This window comes from Engystomops pustulosus, chromosome 9 (genome assembly GCF_040894005.1).
Source record: "Engystomops pustulosus chromosome 9, aEngPut4.maternal, whole genome shotgun sequence".
Lineage (NCBI taxonomy): Eukaryota > Metazoa > Chordata > Amphibia > Anura > Leptodactylidae > Engystomops > Engystomops pustulosus.
The window spans coordinates 68,697,423-68,710,058 of NC_092419.1; the positions used below are offsets into that span (position 1 = coordinate 68,697,423).

General features: G+C 45.6%; 49 pseudogenes; all 49 read left to right on the forward strand.

Moving 5' to 3' along the window:
- Positions 1 to 23: 23 nt before the first annotated feature.
- On the forward strand, positions 24 to 142 carry LOC140081105 (5S ribosomal RNA; annotated as a pseudogene).
- A 70-nt stretch (positions 143 to 212) lies between these two features.
- On the forward strand, positions 213 to 331 carry LOC140081107 (5S ribosomal RNA; annotated as a pseudogene).
- Positions 332 to 401: 70 nt separating this feature from the next.
- On the forward strand, positions 402 to 520 carry LOC140081108 (5S ribosomal RNA; annotated as a pseudogene).
- A 259-nt stretch (positions 521 to 779) lies between these two features.
- LOC140086835 (5S ribosomal RNA) lies at positions 780 to 898 on the forward strand (annotated as a pseudogene).
- A 70-nt stretch (positions 899 to 968) lies between these two features.
- On the forward strand, positions 969 to 1,087 carry LOC140085912 (5S ribosomal RNA; annotated as a pseudogene).
- A 70-nt stretch (positions 1,088 to 1,157) lies between these two features.
- LOC140081109 (5S ribosomal RNA) lies at positions 1,158 to 1,276 on the forward strand (annotated as a pseudogene).
- A 70-nt stretch (positions 1,277 to 1,346) lies between these two features.
- LOC140081110 (5S ribosomal RNA) lies at positions 1,347 to 1,465 on the forward strand (annotated as a pseudogene).
- Positions 1,466 to 1,535: 70 nt separating this feature from the next.
- On the forward strand, positions 1,536 to 1,654 carry LOC140081111 (5S ribosomal RNA; annotated as a pseudogene).
- A 259-nt stretch (positions 1,655 to 1,913) lies between these two features.
- Positions 1,914 to 2,032, forward strand: LOC140086836 (5S ribosomal RNA; annotated as a pseudogene).
- A 70-nt stretch (positions 2,033 to 2,102) lies between these two features.
- Positions 2,103 to 2,221, forward strand: LOC140095368 (5S ribosomal RNA; annotated as a pseudogene).
- A 70-nt stretch (positions 2,222 to 2,291) lies between these two features.
- On the forward strand, positions 2,292 to 2,410 carry LOC140083779 (5S ribosomal RNA; annotated as a pseudogene).
- A 70-nt stretch (positions 2,411 to 2,480) lies between these two features.
- On the forward strand, positions 2,481 to 2,599 carry LOC140081905 (5S ribosomal RNA; annotated as a pseudogene).
- Positions 2,600 to 2,858: 259 nt separating this feature from the next.
- LOC140081112 (5S ribosomal RNA) lies at positions 2,859 to 2,977 on the forward strand (annotated as a pseudogene).
- A 70-nt stretch (positions 2,978 to 3,047) lies between these two features.
- Positions 3,048 to 3,166, forward strand: LOC140090209 (5S ribosomal RNA; annotated as a pseudogene).
- A 70-nt stretch (positions 3,167 to 3,236) lies between these two features.
- LOC140101308 (5S ribosomal RNA) lies at positions 3,237 to 3,355 on the forward strand (annotated as a pseudogene).
- A 70-nt stretch (positions 3,356 to 3,425) lies between these two features.
- On the forward strand, positions 3,426 to 3,544 carry LOC140101309 (5S ribosomal RNA; annotated as a pseudogene).
- A 68-nt stretch (positions 3,545 to 3,612) lies between these two features.
- On the forward strand, positions 3,613 to 3,731 carry LOC140094778 (5S ribosomal RNA; annotated as a pseudogene).
- Positions 3,732 to 3,801: 70 nt separating this feature from the next.
- On the forward strand, positions 3,802 to 3,920 carry LOC140101310 (5S ribosomal RNA; annotated as a pseudogene).
- Positions 3,921 to 3,990: 70 nt separating this feature from the next.
- LOC140083368 (5S ribosomal RNA) lies at positions 3,991 to 4,109 on the forward strand (annotated as a pseudogene).
- A 70-nt stretch (positions 4,110 to 4,179) lies between these two features.
- LOC140101312 (5S ribosomal RNA) lies at positions 4,180 to 4,298 on the forward strand (annotated as a pseudogene).
- A 70-nt stretch (positions 4,299 to 4,368) lies between these two features.
- LOC140084657 (5S ribosomal RNA) lies at positions 4,369 to 4,487 on the forward strand (annotated as a pseudogene).
- A 70-nt stretch (positions 4,488 to 4,557) lies between these two features.
- LOC140096680 (5S ribosomal RNA) lies at positions 4,558 to 4,676 on the forward strand (annotated as a pseudogene).
- Positions 4,677 to 4,746: 70 nt separating this feature from the next.
- Positions 4,747 to 4,865, forward strand: LOC140096158 (5S ribosomal RNA; annotated as a pseudogene).
- Positions 4,866 to 5,124: 259 nt separating this feature from the next.
- LOC140083565 (5S ribosomal RNA) lies at positions 5,125 to 5,243 on the forward strand (annotated as a pseudogene).
- Positions 5,244 to 5,311: 68 nt separating this feature from the next.
- On the forward strand, positions 5,312 to 5,430 carry LOC140094709 (5S ribosomal RNA; annotated as a pseudogene).
- A 440-nt stretch (positions 5,431 to 5,870) lies between these two features.
- LOC140081113 (5S ribosomal RNA) lies at positions 5,871 to 5,989 on the forward strand (annotated as a pseudogene).
- Positions 5,990 to 6,430: 441 nt separating this feature from the next.
- LOC140096653 (5S ribosomal RNA) lies at positions 6,431 to 6,549 on the forward strand (annotated as a pseudogene).
- A 70-nt stretch (positions 6,550 to 6,619) lies between these two features.
- LOC140078684 (5S ribosomal RNA) lies at positions 6,620 to 6,738 on the forward strand (annotated as a pseudogene).
- A 70-nt stretch (positions 6,739 to 6,808) lies between these two features.
- Positions 6,809 to 6,927, forward strand: LOC140085137 (5S ribosomal RNA; annotated as a pseudogene).
- Positions 6,928 to 7,375: 448 nt separating this feature from the next.
- On the forward strand, positions 7,376 to 7,494 carry LOC140081114 (5S ribosomal RNA; annotated as a pseudogene).
- A 259-nt stretch (positions 7,495 to 7,753) lies between these two features.
- Positions 7,754 to 7,872, forward strand: LOC140101313 (5S ribosomal RNA; annotated as a pseudogene).
- Positions 7,873 to 7,942: 70 nt separating this feature from the next.
- On the forward strand, positions 7,943 to 8,061 carry LOC140085311 (5S ribosomal RNA; annotated as a pseudogene).
- Positions 8,062 to 8,131: 70 nt separating this feature from the next.
- LOC140083493 (5S ribosomal RNA) lies at positions 8,132 to 8,250 on the forward strand (annotated as a pseudogene).
- Positions 8,251 to 8,509: 259 nt separating this feature from the next.
- LOC140101314 (5S ribosomal RNA) lies at positions 8,510 to 8,628 on the forward strand (annotated as a pseudogene).
- Positions 8,629 to 8,698: 70 nt separating this feature from the next.
- Positions 8,699 to 8,817, forward strand: LOC140087382 (5S ribosomal RNA; annotated as a pseudogene).
- A 70-nt stretch (positions 8,818 to 8,887) lies between these two features.
- Positions 8,888 to 9,006, forward strand: LOC140101316 (5S ribosomal RNA; annotated as a pseudogene).
- Positions 9,007 to 9,265: 259 nt separating this feature from the next.
- Positions 9,266 to 9,384, forward strand: LOC140081115 (5S ribosomal RNA; annotated as a pseudogene).
- A 440-nt stretch (positions 9,385 to 9,824) lies between these two features.
- Positions 9,825 to 9,943, forward strand: LOC140083419 (5S ribosomal RNA; annotated as a pseudogene).
- Positions 9,944 to 10,194: 251 nt separating this feature from the next.
- LOC140101188 (5S ribosomal RNA) lies at positions 10,195 to 10,313 on the forward strand (annotated as a pseudogene).
- A 70-nt stretch (positions 10,314 to 10,383) lies between these two features.
- LOC140081117 (5S ribosomal RNA) lies at positions 10,384 to 10,502 on the forward strand (annotated as a pseudogene).
- A 70-nt stretch (positions 10,503 to 10,572) lies between these two features.
- On the forward strand, positions 10,573 to 10,691 carry LOC140089325 (5S ribosomal RNA; annotated as a pseudogene).
- Positions 10,692 to 10,761: 70 nt separating this feature from the next.
- Positions 10,762 to 10,880, forward strand: LOC140101317 (5S ribosomal RNA; annotated as a pseudogene).
- A 70-nt stretch (positions 10,881 to 10,950) lies between these two features.
- Positions 10,951 to 11,069, forward strand: LOC140097632 (5S ribosomal RNA; annotated as a pseudogene).
- Positions 11,070 to 11,139: 70 nt separating this feature from the next.
- On the forward strand, positions 11,140 to 11,258 carry LOC140084863 (5S ribosomal RNA; annotated as a pseudogene).
- Positions 11,259 to 11,517: 259 nt separating this feature from the next.
- Positions 11,518 to 11,636, forward strand: LOC140093863 (5S ribosomal RNA; annotated as a pseudogene).
- A 70-nt stretch (positions 11,637 to 11,706) lies between these two features.
- Positions 11,707 to 11,825, forward strand: LOC140092756 (5S ribosomal RNA; annotated as a pseudogene).
- Positions 11,826 to 12,084: 259 nt separating this feature from the next.
- LOC140101200 (5S ribosomal RNA) lies at positions 12,085 to 12,203 on the forward strand (annotated as a pseudogene).
- A 70-nt stretch (positions 12,204 to 12,273) lies between these two features.
- Positions 12,274 to 12,392, forward strand: LOC140084080 (5S ribosomal RNA; annotated as a pseudogene).
- A 70-nt stretch (positions 12,393 to 12,462) lies between these two features.
- LOC140085054 (5S ribosomal RNA) lies at positions 12,463 to 12,581 on the forward strand (annotated as a pseudogene).
- The last annotated feature ends 55 nt before the right edge of the window (positions 12,582 to 12,636 follow it).

Below are 12,636 nucleotides of genomic sequence, written 5' to 3' on the forward strand. Positions count from 1 at the left end.
AAGGTTCAAACTGAACAGCTGCTGTCAACGGCCATTCTAAGCTGAATGTGCCTGCTCTCGTCAGATCGCAGCAGCAATGCAGCTTAAGGCTTGGCAAGTACCAGCATGGGAGACTGGCTGGGAATCCCAAGTTCTGTTGACCTTTTTGAACCTGAAAATTGTTAGTTTCTCTGTCAAAGATGGTAAAAGAAGGTTCAAATTGAACAGCTGCTGTCAACGGCCATTCTAAGCTGAATGTGCCTGCTCTCGTCAGATCGCAGCAGCAATGCAGCTTAAGGCTTGGCAAGTACCAGCATGGGAGACTGGCTGGGAATCCCAAGTTCTGTTGACCTTTTTGAACCTGAAAATTGTGTTAGTTTCTCTATGAGATAGTAAAAGAAGGTTCAAATTGAACAGCTGCTGTCAACGGCCATTCTAAGCTGAATGTGCCTGCTCTCGTCAGATCGCAGCAGCAATGCAGCTTAAGGCTTGGCAAGTACCAGCATGGGAGACTGGCTGGGAATCCCAAGTTCTGTTGACCTTTTTGAACCTGAAAATTGTGTTAGTTTCTCTATGAGATAGTAAAAGAAGGTTCAAACTGAACAGCTGCTGTCAACGGCCATTCTAAGCTGAATGTGCGTGCTCTTGTCGGATCACAGCAGCGATGCGGCTTAAGGCTTGGCAAGTACCAGCATGGGAGACTGGCTGCGAATCCCAAGTTCCGTTGACCTTTTTGAACCTGAAAATTGTGTTAGTTTCTCTATGAGATAGTAAAAGAAGGTTCAAATTGAACAGCTGCTGTCAACGGCCATTCTAAGCTGAATGTGCCTGCTCTCGTCAGATCGCAGCAGCAATGCAGCTTAAGGCTTGGCAAGTACCAGCATGGGAGACTGGCTGGGAATCCTAAGTTCTGTTGACCTTTTTGAACCTGAAAATTGTGTTAGTTTCTCTATGAGATAGTAAAAGAAGGTTCAAATTGAACAGCTGCTGTCAACGGCCATTCTAAGCTGAATGTGCCTGCTCTCGTCAGATCGCAGCAGCAATGCAGCTTAAGGCTTGGCAAGTACCAGCATGGGAGATTGGCTGGGAATCCCAAGTTCCGTTGACCTTTTTGAACCTGAAAATTGTTAGTTTCTCTGTCAAAGATGGTAAAAGAAGGTTCAAATTGAACAGCTGCTGTCAACGGCCATTCTAAGCTGAATGTGCCTGCTCTCGTCAGATCGCAGCAGCAATGCAGCTTAAGGCTTGGCAAGTACCAGCATGGGAGACTGGCTGGGAATCCCAAGTTCTGTTGACCTTTTTGAACCTGAAAATTGTGTTAGTTTTTCTATGAGATAGTAAAAGAAGGTTCAAATTGAACAGCTGCTGTCAACGGCCATTCTAAGCTGAATGTGCCTGCTCTCGTCAGATCGCAGCAGCAATGCAGCTTAAGGCTTGGCAAGTACCAGCATGGGAGACTGGCTGGGAATCCCAAGTTCTGTTGACCTTTTTGAACCTGAAAATTGTGTTAGTTTCTCTATGAGATAGTAAAAGAAGGTTCAAATTGAACAGCTGCTGTCAACGGCCATTCTAAGCTGAATGTGCCTGCTCTCGTCAGATCGCAGCAGCAATGCAGCTTAAGGCTTGGCAAGTACCAGCATGGGAGACTGGCTGGGAATCCCAAGTTCTGTTGACCTTTTTGAACCTGAAAATTGTGTTAGTTTCTCTATGAGATAGTAAAAGAAGGTTCAAACTGAACAGCTGCTGTCAACGGCCATTCTAAGCTGAATGTGCGTGCTCTTGTCGGATCACAGCAGCGATGCGGCTTAAGGCTTGGCAAGTACCAGCATGGGAGACTGGCTGCGAATCCCAAGTTCCGTTGACCTTTTTGAACCTGAAAATTGTGTTAGTTTCTCTATGAGATAGTAAAAGAAGGTTCAAATTGAACAGCTGCTGTCAACGGCCATTCTAAGCTGAATGTGCCTGCTCTCGTCAGATCGCAGCAGCAATGCAGCTTAAGGCTTGGCAAGTACCAGCATGGGAGACTGGCTGGGAATCCTAAGTTCTGTTGACCTTTTTGAACCTGAAAATTGTGTTAGTTTCTCTATGAGATAGTAAAAGAAGGTTCAAATTGAACAGCTGCTGTCAACGGCCATTCTAAGCTGAATGTGCCTGCTCTCGTCAGATCGCAGCAGCAATGCAGCTTAAGGCTTGGCAAGTACCAGCATGGGAGATTGGCTGGGAATCCCAAGTTCCATTGACCTTTTTGAACCTTAAAATTGTTAGTTTCTCTGTCAAAGATGGTAAAAGAAGGTTCAAATTGAACAGCTGCTGTCAATGGCCATTCTAAGCTGAATGTGCCTGCTCTCGTCAGATCGCAGCAGCAATGCAGCTTAAGGCTTGGCAAGTACCAGCATGGGAGACTGGCTGGGAATCCCAAGTTCTGTTGACCTTTTTGAACCTGAAAATTGTGTTAGTTTTTCTATGAGATAGTAAAAGAAGGTTCAAATTGAACAGCTGCTGTCAACAGCCATTCTAAGCTGAATGTGCCTGCTCTCGTCAGATCGCAGCAGCAATGCAGCTTAAGGCTTGGCAAGTACCAGCATGGGAGACTGGCTGGGAATCCCAAGTTCTGTTGACCTTTTTGAACCTGAAAATTGTGTTAGTTTCTCTATGAGATAGTAAAAGAAGGTTCAAACTGAACAGCTGCTGTCAACGGCCATTCTAAGCTGAATGTGCGTGCTCTTGTCGGATCACAGCAGCGATGCGGCTTAAGGCTTGGCAAGTACCAGCATGGGAGACTGGCTGCGAATCCCAAGTTCCGTTGACCTTTTTGAACCTGAAAATTGTGTTAGTTTCTCTATGAGATAGTAAAAGAAGGTTCAAATTGAACAGCTGCTGTCAACGGCCATTCTAAGCTGAATGTGCCTGCTCTCGTCAGATCGCAGCAGCAATGCAGCTTAAGGCTTGGCAAGTACCAGCATGGGAGACTGGCTGGGAATCCCAAGTTCTGTTGACCTTTTTGAACCTGAAAATTGTGTTAGTTTCTCTATGAGATAGTAAAAGAAGGTTCAAATTGAACAGCTGCTGTCAACGGCCATTCTAAGCTGAATGTGCCTGCTCTCGTCAGATCGCAGCAGCAATGCAGCTTAAGGCTTGGTAAGTACCAGCATTGGAGATTGGCTGGGAATCCCAAGTTCCGTTGACCTTTTTGAACCTGAAAATTGTTAGTTTCTCTGTCAAAGATGGTAAAAGAAGGTTCAAATTGAACAGCTGCTGTCAACGGCCATTCTAAGCTGAATGTGCCTGCTCTCGTCAGATCGCAGCAGCAATGCAGCTTAAGGCTTGGCAAGTACCAGCATGGGAGACTGGCTGGGAATCCCAAGTTCCGTTGACCTTTTTGAACCTGAAAATTGTGTTAGTTTCTCTATGAGATAGTAAAAGAAGGTTCAAATTGAACAGCTGCTGTCAACGGCCATTCTAAGCTGAATGTGCCTGCTCTCGTCAGATCGCAGCAGCAATGCAGCTTAAGGCTTGGCAAGTACCAGCATGGGAGACTGGCTGGGAATCCCAAGTTCCGTTGACCTTTTTGAACCTGAACATTGTGTTAGTTTCTCTGAGATAGTAAAAGAAGGTTCAAATTGAACAGCTGCTGTCAACGGCCATTCTAAGCTGAATGTGCCTGCTCTCGTCAGATCGCAGCAGAAATGAAGCTTAAGGCTTGGCAAGTACCAGCATGGGAGACTGGCTGGGAATCCCAAGTTCCGTTGACCTTTTTGAACCTGAAAATTGTGTTAGTTTCTCTATGAGATAGTAAAAGAAGGTTCAAATTGAACAGCTGCTGTCAACGGCCATTCTAAGCTGAATGTGCCTGCTCTCGTCAGATCGCAGCAGCAATGCAGCTTAAGGCTTGGCAAGTACCAGCATGGGAGACTGGCTGGGAATCCCAAGTTCCGTTGACCTTTTTGAACCTGAAAATTGTGTTAGTTTCTTTATGAGATAGTAAAAGAAAGTAGAAATTAGGCAGCTGCTGTCAACGGCCATTCTAAGCTGAATGTGCCTGCTCTCGTCAGATCGCAGCAACAATGCAGCTTAAGGCTTGGCAAGTACCAGCTTGGGAGACTGGCTGGGAATCCCAAGTTCTGTTGACCTTTTTGAACCTGAAAATTGTTAGTTTCTCTGTCAAAGATGGTAAAAGAAGGTTCAAATTGAACAGCTGCTGTCAACGGCCATTCTAAGCTGAATGTGCCTGCTCTCGTCAGATCGCAGCAGCAATGCAGCTTAAGGCTTGGCAAGTACCAGCATGGGAGACTGGCTGGGAATCCCAAGTTCCGTTGACCTTTTTGAACCTTAAAATTGTGTTACTTTCTCTATGAGATAGTAAAAGAAGGTTCAAACTGAACAGCTGCTGTCAACGGCCATTCTAAGCTGAATGTGCCTGCTCTCGTCAGATCGCAGCAGCAATGCAGCTTAAGGCTTGGAAAGTACCAGCATGGGAGACTGGCTGGGAATCCCAAGTTCCGTTGACCTTTTTGAACCTGAAAATTGTGTTATTTTCTCTATGAGATAGTAAAAGAAAGTAGAAATTAGGCAGCTGCTGTCAACTGCCATTCTAAGCTGAATGTGCCTGCTCTCGTCAGATCGCAGCAGCAATGCAGCTAAAGGCTTGGCAAGTACCAGCATGGGAGACTGGCTGGGAATGCCAAGTTCCGTTGACCTTTTTGAACCTGAAAATTGTTAGTTTCTCTGTCAAAGATGGTAAAAGAAGGTTCAAATTGAACAGCTGCTGTCAACGGCCATTCTAAGCTGAATGTGCCTGCTCTCGTCAGATCGCAGCAGCAATGCAGCTTAAGGCTTGGCAAGTACCAGCAGGGGAGACTGGCTGGGAATCCCAAGTTCCGTTAACCTTTTTGAACCTGAAAATTGTGTTAGTTTCTCTATGAGATAGTAAAAGAAGGTTCAAACTGAACAGCTGCTGTCAACGGCCATTCTAAGCTGAATGTGCCTGCTCTCGTCAGATCGCAGCAGCAATGCCGCTTACGGCTTGGCAAGTACCAGCATGGGAGACTGGCTTGGAATCCCAAGTTCCGTTGACCTTTTTGAACCTGAAAATTGTGTTAGTTTCTCTATGAGATAGTAAAAGAAGGTTCAAATTGAATAGCTGCTGTCAACGGCCATTCTAAGCTGAATGTGCCTGCTCTCGTCAGATCGCAGCAGAAATGCAGCTTAAGGCTTGGCAAGTACCAGCATGGGAGACTGGCTGGGAATCCCAAGTTCCGTTGACCTTTTTGAACCTGAAAATTGTAATAGTTTCTCTGAGATAGTAAAAGAAGGTTCAAATTAACCAGCTGCTGTCAACGGCCATTCTAAGCTGAATGTGCCTGCTCTCGTCAGATCGCAGCAGCAATGCAGCTTAAGGCTTGGCAAGTACCAGCATGGGAGACTGGCTGCGAATTCCATGTTCCGTTGACCTTTTTGAACCTGAAAATTGTGTTAGTTTCTCTATGAGATAGTAAAAGAAGGTTCAAATTGAACAGCTGCAGTCAACGGCCATTCTAAGCTCAATGTGCGTGCTCTTGTCAGATCGCAGCAGCAATGCAGCTTAAGGCTTGGCAAGTACCAGCAAGGGAGACTGGCTGGGAATCCCAAGTTCTGTTGACCTTTTTGAAACTAAAAAATGTGTTAGTTTCTCTATGAGATAGTAAAAGAAGGTTCAAATTGAACAGCTGCTGTCAACGGCCATTCTAAGCTGAATGTGCCTCCTCTCGTCAGATCGCAGCAGCTTAAGGCTTGGCAAGTACAAGCATGGGAGACTGGCAGGGAATCCCAAGTTCCGTTGACCTTTTTGAACCTGAAAATTGTGTTAGTTTCTCTATGAGATAGTAAAAGAAGGTTCAAATTGAACAGCTGCTGTCAACGGCCATTCTAAGCTGAATGTGCCTGCTCTCGTCAGATCGCAGCAGCAATGCAGCTTAAGGCTTGGCAAGTACCAGCATGGGAGACTGGCTGGGAATCCCAAGTTCTGTTGACCTTTTTGAACCTGAAAATTGTGTTAGTTTCTCTATGAGATAGTAAAAGAAGGTTCAAATTGAACAGCTGCTGTCAACGGCCATTCTAAGCTGAATGTGCGTGCTCTTGTCAGATCGCAGCGGCGATGCAGCTTAAGGCTTGGCAAGTACCAGCAAGGGAGACTGGCTGGGAATCCCAAGTTCTGTTGACCTTTTTGAGCCTGAAAATTGTGTTAGTTTCTCTATAAGATAGTAAATGAAGGTTCAAATTGAACAGCTGCTGTCAACGGCCATTCTAAGCTGAATGTGCCTGCTCTCGTCAGATCGCAGCAGCTTAAGGCTTGGCAAGTACCAGCATGGGAGACTGGCTGGGAATCCCAAGTTCCGTTGACCTTTTTGAACTTAAAAAATTGTGTTAGTTTCTCTATGAGATAGTAAAAGAAGGTTCAAATTGAAGAGCTGCTGTCAACGGCCATTCTACGCTGAATGTGCCTGCTCTCGTCAGATCGCAGCAGCAATGCAGCTTAAGGCTTGGCAAGTACCAGCATGGGAGACTGGCTTGGAATTCCAAGTTCTGTTGACCTTTTTGAACCTGAAAATTGTGTTAGTTTCTCTATGAGATAGTAAAAGAAGGTTCAAATTGAACAGCTGCTGTCAACGGCCATTCTAAGCTGAATGTGCCTGCTCTCGTCAGATCGCAGCAGCAATGCAGCTTAAGGCTTGGCAAGTACCAGCATGGGAGACTGGATGGGAATCCCAAGTTCCGTTGACCTTTTTGAACCTGAAAATTGTGTTAGTTTCTCTATGAGATAGTAAAAGAAGGTTCAAATTAAACAGCTGCTGTCAACGGCCATTCTAAGCTGAATGTGCCTGCTCTCGTCAGATCGCAGCAGCAATGCAGCTTAAGGCTTGGCAAGTACCAGCATGGGAGACTGGCTGGGAATCCTAAGTTCCGTTGACCTTTTTGAACCTAAAAATTGTGTTAGTTTTTCTATGAGATAGTAAAAGAAGGTTCAAATTGAACAACTGCTGTCAACGGCCATTCTAAGCTGAATGTGCGTGCTCTTGTCAGATCGCAGCAGCGATGCAGCTTAAGGCTTGGCAAGTACCAGCATGGGAGACTGGCTGCGAATCCCAAGTTCCGTTGCCCTTTTTGAACCTGAAAATTGTGTTAGTTTCTCTATGAGATAGTAAAAGAAGGTTCAAATTGAACAGCTGCTGTCAACGGCCATTCTAAGCTGAATGTGCGTGCTCTTGTCAGATCGCAGCAGCGATGCAGCTTAAGGCTTGGCAAGTACCAGCATGGGAGACTGGCTAGGAATCCCAAGTTCTGTTGACCTTTTTGAACCTGAAAATTGTGTTAGTTTCTCTATGAGATAGTAAAAGAAGGTTCAAATTGAACAGCTGCTGTCAACGGCCATTCTAAGCTGAATGTGCCTGCTCTCGTCAGATCGCAGCAGCAATGCAGCTTAAGGCTTGGCAAGTACCAGCATGGGAGACTGGCTGGGAATCCCAAGTTCTGTTGACCTTTTTGAACCTGAAAATTGTGTTAGTTTCTCTATGAGATAGTAAAAGAAGGTTCAAATTGAACAGCTGCTGTCAACGGCCATTCTAAGCTGAATGTGCGTGCTCTTGTCAGATCGCAGCGGCGATGCAGCTTAAGGCTTGGCAAGTACCAGCAAGGGAGACTGGCTGGGAATCCCAAGTTCTGTTGACCTTTTTGAACCTGAAAATTGTGTTAGTTTCTCTATGAGATAGTAAAAGAAGGTTCAAATTGAACAGCTGCTGTCAACGGCCATTCTAAGCTGAATGTGCCTGCTCTCGTCAGATCGCAGCAGCAATGCAGCTTAAGGCTTGGCAAGTACCAGCATGGGAGACTGGCTGGGAATCCCAAGTTCCGTTGACCTTTTTGAACCTGAAAATTGTGTTAGTTTCTCTATGAGATAGTAAAAGAAGGTTCAAATTGAACAGCTGCTGTCAACGGCCATTCTAAGCTGAATGTGCTTGCTCTCGTCAGATCGCAGCAGCAATGCAGCTTAAGGCTTGGCAAGTACCAGCATGGGAGACTGGCTGGGAATCCCAAGTTCTGTTGACCTTTTTGAACCTGAAAATTGTTAGTTTCTCTGTCAAAGATGGTAAAAGAAGGTTCAAATTGAACAGCTGCTGTCAACGGCCATTCTAAGCTGAATGTGCCTGCTCTCGTCAGATCGCAGCAGCAATGCAGCTTAAGGCTTGGCAAGTACCAGCATGGGAGACTGGCTGGGAATCCCAAGTTTCGTTGACCTTTTTGAACCTGAAAATTGTGTTAGTTTCTCTATGAGATAGTAAAAGAAGGTTCAAATTGAACAGCTGCTGTCAACGGCCATTCTAAGCTGAATGTGCGTGCTCTTGTCGGATCACAGCAGCGATGCAGCTTAAGGCTTGGCAAGTACCAGCATGGGAGACTGGCTGCGAATCCCAAGTTCCGTTGACCTTTTTGAACCTGAAAATTGTTAGTTTCTCTGTCAAAGATGGTAAAAGAAGGTTCAAACTGAACAGCTGCTGTCAACGGCCATTCTAAGCTGAATGTGCCTGCTCTCGTCAGATCGCAGCAGCAATGCAGCTTAAGGCTTGGCAAGTACCAGCATGGGAGACTGGCTGGGAATCCCAAGTTCCGTTGACCTTTTTGAGCCTGAAAATTGTGTTAGTTTCTCTATGAGATAGTAAAAGAAGGTTCAAACTGAACAGCTGCTGTCAACGGCCATTCTAAGATGAATGTGCCTGCTCTCGTCAGATCGCAGCAGCAATGCAGCTTAAGGCTTGGCAAGTACCAGCATGGGAGACTGGCTGGGAATCCCAAGTTCCGTTGACCTTTTTGAACCTGAAAATTGTGTTAGTTTCTATATGAGATAGTAAAAGAAGGTTCAAACTGAACAGCTGCTGTCAACGGCCATTCTAAGCTGAATGTGCCTGCTCTCGTCAGATCGCAGCAGCAATGCAGCTTAAGGCTTGGCAAGTACCAGCATGGGAGACTGGCTGGGAATCCCAAGTTCCGTTGACCTTTTAGAACATGAAAATTGTGTTAGTTTCTCTATGAGATAGTAAAAGAAGGTTCAAATTGAACAGCTGCTGTCAACGGCCATTCTAAGCTGAATGTGCGTGCTCTTGTCGGATCACAGCAGCGATGCGGCTTAAGGCTTGGCAAGTACCAGCATGGGAGACTGGCTGTGAATCCCAAGTTCCGTTGACCTTTTTGAACCTGAAAATTGTGTTAGTTTCTCTATGAGATAGTAAAAGAAGGTTCAAATTGAACAGCTGCTGTCAACGGCCATTCTAAGCTGAATGTGCCTGCTCTCGTCAGATCGCAGCAGCAATGCAGCTTAAGGCTTGGCAAGTACCAGCATGGGAGACTGGCTGGGAATCCCAAGTTCTGTTGACCTTTTTGAACCTGAAAATTGTTAGTTTCTCTGTCAAAGATGGTAAAAGAAGGTTCAAATTGAACAGCTGCTGTCAACGGCCATTCTAAGCTGAATGTGCCTGCTCTTGTCAGATCGCAGCAGCTTAAGGCTTGGCAAGTACCAGCATGGGAGACTGGCTGGGAATCCCAAGTTCTGTTGACCTTTTTGAACCTGAAAATTGTGTTAGTTTCTCTATGAGATAGTAAAAGAAGGTTCAAATTGAACAGCTGCTGTCAACGGCCATTCTAAGCTGAATGTGCGTGCTCTTGTCGAATCACAGCAGCGATGCGGCTTAAGGCTTGGCAAGTACAAGCATGGGAGACTGGCTGTGAATCCCAAGTTCCGTTGACCTTTTTGAACCTGAAAATTGTGTTAGTTTCTCTATGAGATAGTAAAAGAAGGTTCAAACTGAACAGCTGCTGTCGACGGCCATTCTAAGCTGAATGTGCCTGCTCTCGTCAGATCGCAGCAGCAATGCAGCTTAAGGCTTGGCAAGTACCAGCATGGGAGACTGGCTGGGAATCCCAAGTTCTGTTGACCTTTTTGAACCTGAAAATTGTGTTAGTTTCTCTATGAGATAGTAAAAGAAGGTTCAAATTGAACAGCTGCTGTCAACGGCCATTCTAAGCTGAATGTGCCTGCTCTTGTCAGATCGCAGCAGCTTAAGGCTTGGCAAGTACCAGCATGGGAGACTGGCTGGGAATCCCAAGTTCCGTTGACCTTTTTGAACCTGAAAATTGTGTTAGTTTCTCTATGAGATAGTAAAAGAAGGTTCAAATTGAACAGCTGCTGTCAACGGCCATTCTAAGCTGAATGTGCCTGCTCTCATCAGATCGCAGCAGCAATGCAGCTTAAGGCTTGGCAAGTACCAGCATGGGAGACTGGCTGGGAATCCCAAGTTCCGTTGACCTTTTTGAACCTGAAAATTGTGTTAGTTTCTCTATGAGATAGTAAAAGAAGGTTCAAATTGAACAGCTGCTGTCAACGGCCATTCTAAGCTGAATGTGCCTGCTCTCGTCAGATCGCAGCAGCAATGCAGCTTAAGGCTTGGCAAGTACCAGCATGGGAGACTGGCTGGGAATCCCAAGTTCTGTTGACCTTTTTGAACCTGAAAATTGTGTTAGTTTTTCTATGAGATAGTAAAAGAAGGTTCAAATTGAACAGCTGCTGTCAACGGCCATTCTAAGCTGAATGTGCCTGCTCTCGTCAGATCGCAGCAGCAATGCAGATTAAGGCTTGGCAAGTACCAGCATGGGAGACTGGCTGGGAATCCCAAGTTCTGTTGACCTTTTTGAACCTGAAAATTGTTGGTTTCTCTGTCAAAGATGGTAAAAGAAGGTTCAAATTGAACAGCTGCTGTCAACGGCCATTCTAAGCTGAATGTGCCTGCTCTCGTCAGATCGCAGCAGCAATGCAGCTTAAGGCTTGGCAAGTACCAGCATGGGAGACTGGCTGGGAATCCCAAGTTCCGTTGACCTTTTTGAACCTGAAAATTGTGTTAGTTTCTCTATGAGATAGTAAAAGAAGGTTCAAACTGAACAGCTGCTGTCAACGGCCATTCTAAGCTGAATGTGCCTGCTCTCGTGAGATCGCAGCAGCAATGCAGCTTAAGGCTTGGCAAGTAACAGCGTGGGAGACTGGCTGGGAATCCCAAGTTCCGTTGACCTTTTTGAACCTGAAAATTGTGTTAGTTTCTCTATGAGATAGTAAAAGAAGGTTCAAATTGAACAGCTGCTGTCAACGGCCATTCTAAGCTGAATGTGCCTGCTCTCGTCAGATCGCAGCAGCAATGCAGCTTAAGGCTTGGCAAGTACCAGCATGGGAGACTGGCTGGGAATACCAAGTTCCGTTAACCTTTTTGAACCTGAAAATTGTGTTAGTTTCTCTATGAGATAGTAAAAGAAGGTTCAAATTGAACAGCTGCTGTCAACGGCCATTCTAAGCTGAATGTGCCTGCTCTCGTCACATCGCAGCAGCAATGCAGCTTAAGGTTTGGCAAGTACCAGCATGGGAGACTGGCTGGGAATACCAAGTTCCGTTGACCTTTTTGAACCTGAAAATTGTGTTAGTTTCTCTATGAGATAGTAAAAGAAGGTTCAAACTGAACAGCTGCTGTCAACGGCCATTCTAAGCTGAATGTGCCTGCTCTCGTCAGATCGCAGCAGCAATGCAGCTTAAGGCTTGGCAAGTACCAGCATGGGAGACTGGCTGAGAATCCTAAGTTCCGTTGACCTTTTTGAACCTGAAAATTGTGTTAGTTTCTCTATGAGATAGTAAAAGAAGGTTCAAATTGAACAGCTGCAGTCAACGGCCATTCTAAGCTGAATCTGCTTGCTCTCGTCAGATCGCAGCAGCAATGCAGCTTAAGGCTTGGCAAGTACCAGCATGGGAGACTGGCTGGGAATCCCAAGTTCTGTTGACCTTTTTGAACCTGAAAATTGTTAGTTTCTCTGTCAAAGATGGTAAAAGAAGGTTCAAATTGAACAGCTGCTGTCAAGGGCAATTCTAAGCTGAATGTGCCGGCTCTCGTCAGATCGCAGCAGCAATGCAGCTAAAGGCTTGGCAAGTACCAGCATGGGAGACTGGCTGGGAATCCCAAGTTCCGTTGAACTTTTTGAACCTGAAAATTGTGTTAGTTTCTCTATGAGATAGTAAAAGAAGGTTCAAATTGAACAGCTGCTGTCAACGGCCATTCTAAGCTGAATGTGCCTGCTCTCATCAGATCGCAGCAGCAATGCAGCTTAAGGCTTGGCAAGTACCAGCATGGGAGACTGGCTGGGAATCCCAAGTTCCGTTGACCTTTTTGAACCTGAAAATTGTGTTAGTTTCTCTATGAGATAGTAAAAGAAGGTTCAAATTGAACAGCTGCTGTCAACGGCCATTCTAAGCTGAATGTGCCTGCTCTCGTCAGATCGCAGCAGCAATGCAGCTTAAGGCTTGGCAAGTACCAGCATTGGAGACTGGCTGGGAATCCCAAGTTCCGTTGACCTTTTTGAACCTTAAAATTGTGTTAGTTTCTCTATGAGATAGTAAAAGAAGGTTCAAACTGAACAGCTGCTATCAACGGCCATTCTAAGCTGAATGTGCCTGCTCTCGTCAGATCGCAGCAGCAATGCAGCTTAAGGCTTGGCAAGTACCAGCATGGGAGACTGGCTGGGAATCCCAAGTTCCGTTGACCTTTTTGAACCTGAAAATTGTGTTAGTTTCTCTATGAGATAGTAAAAGAAGGTTCA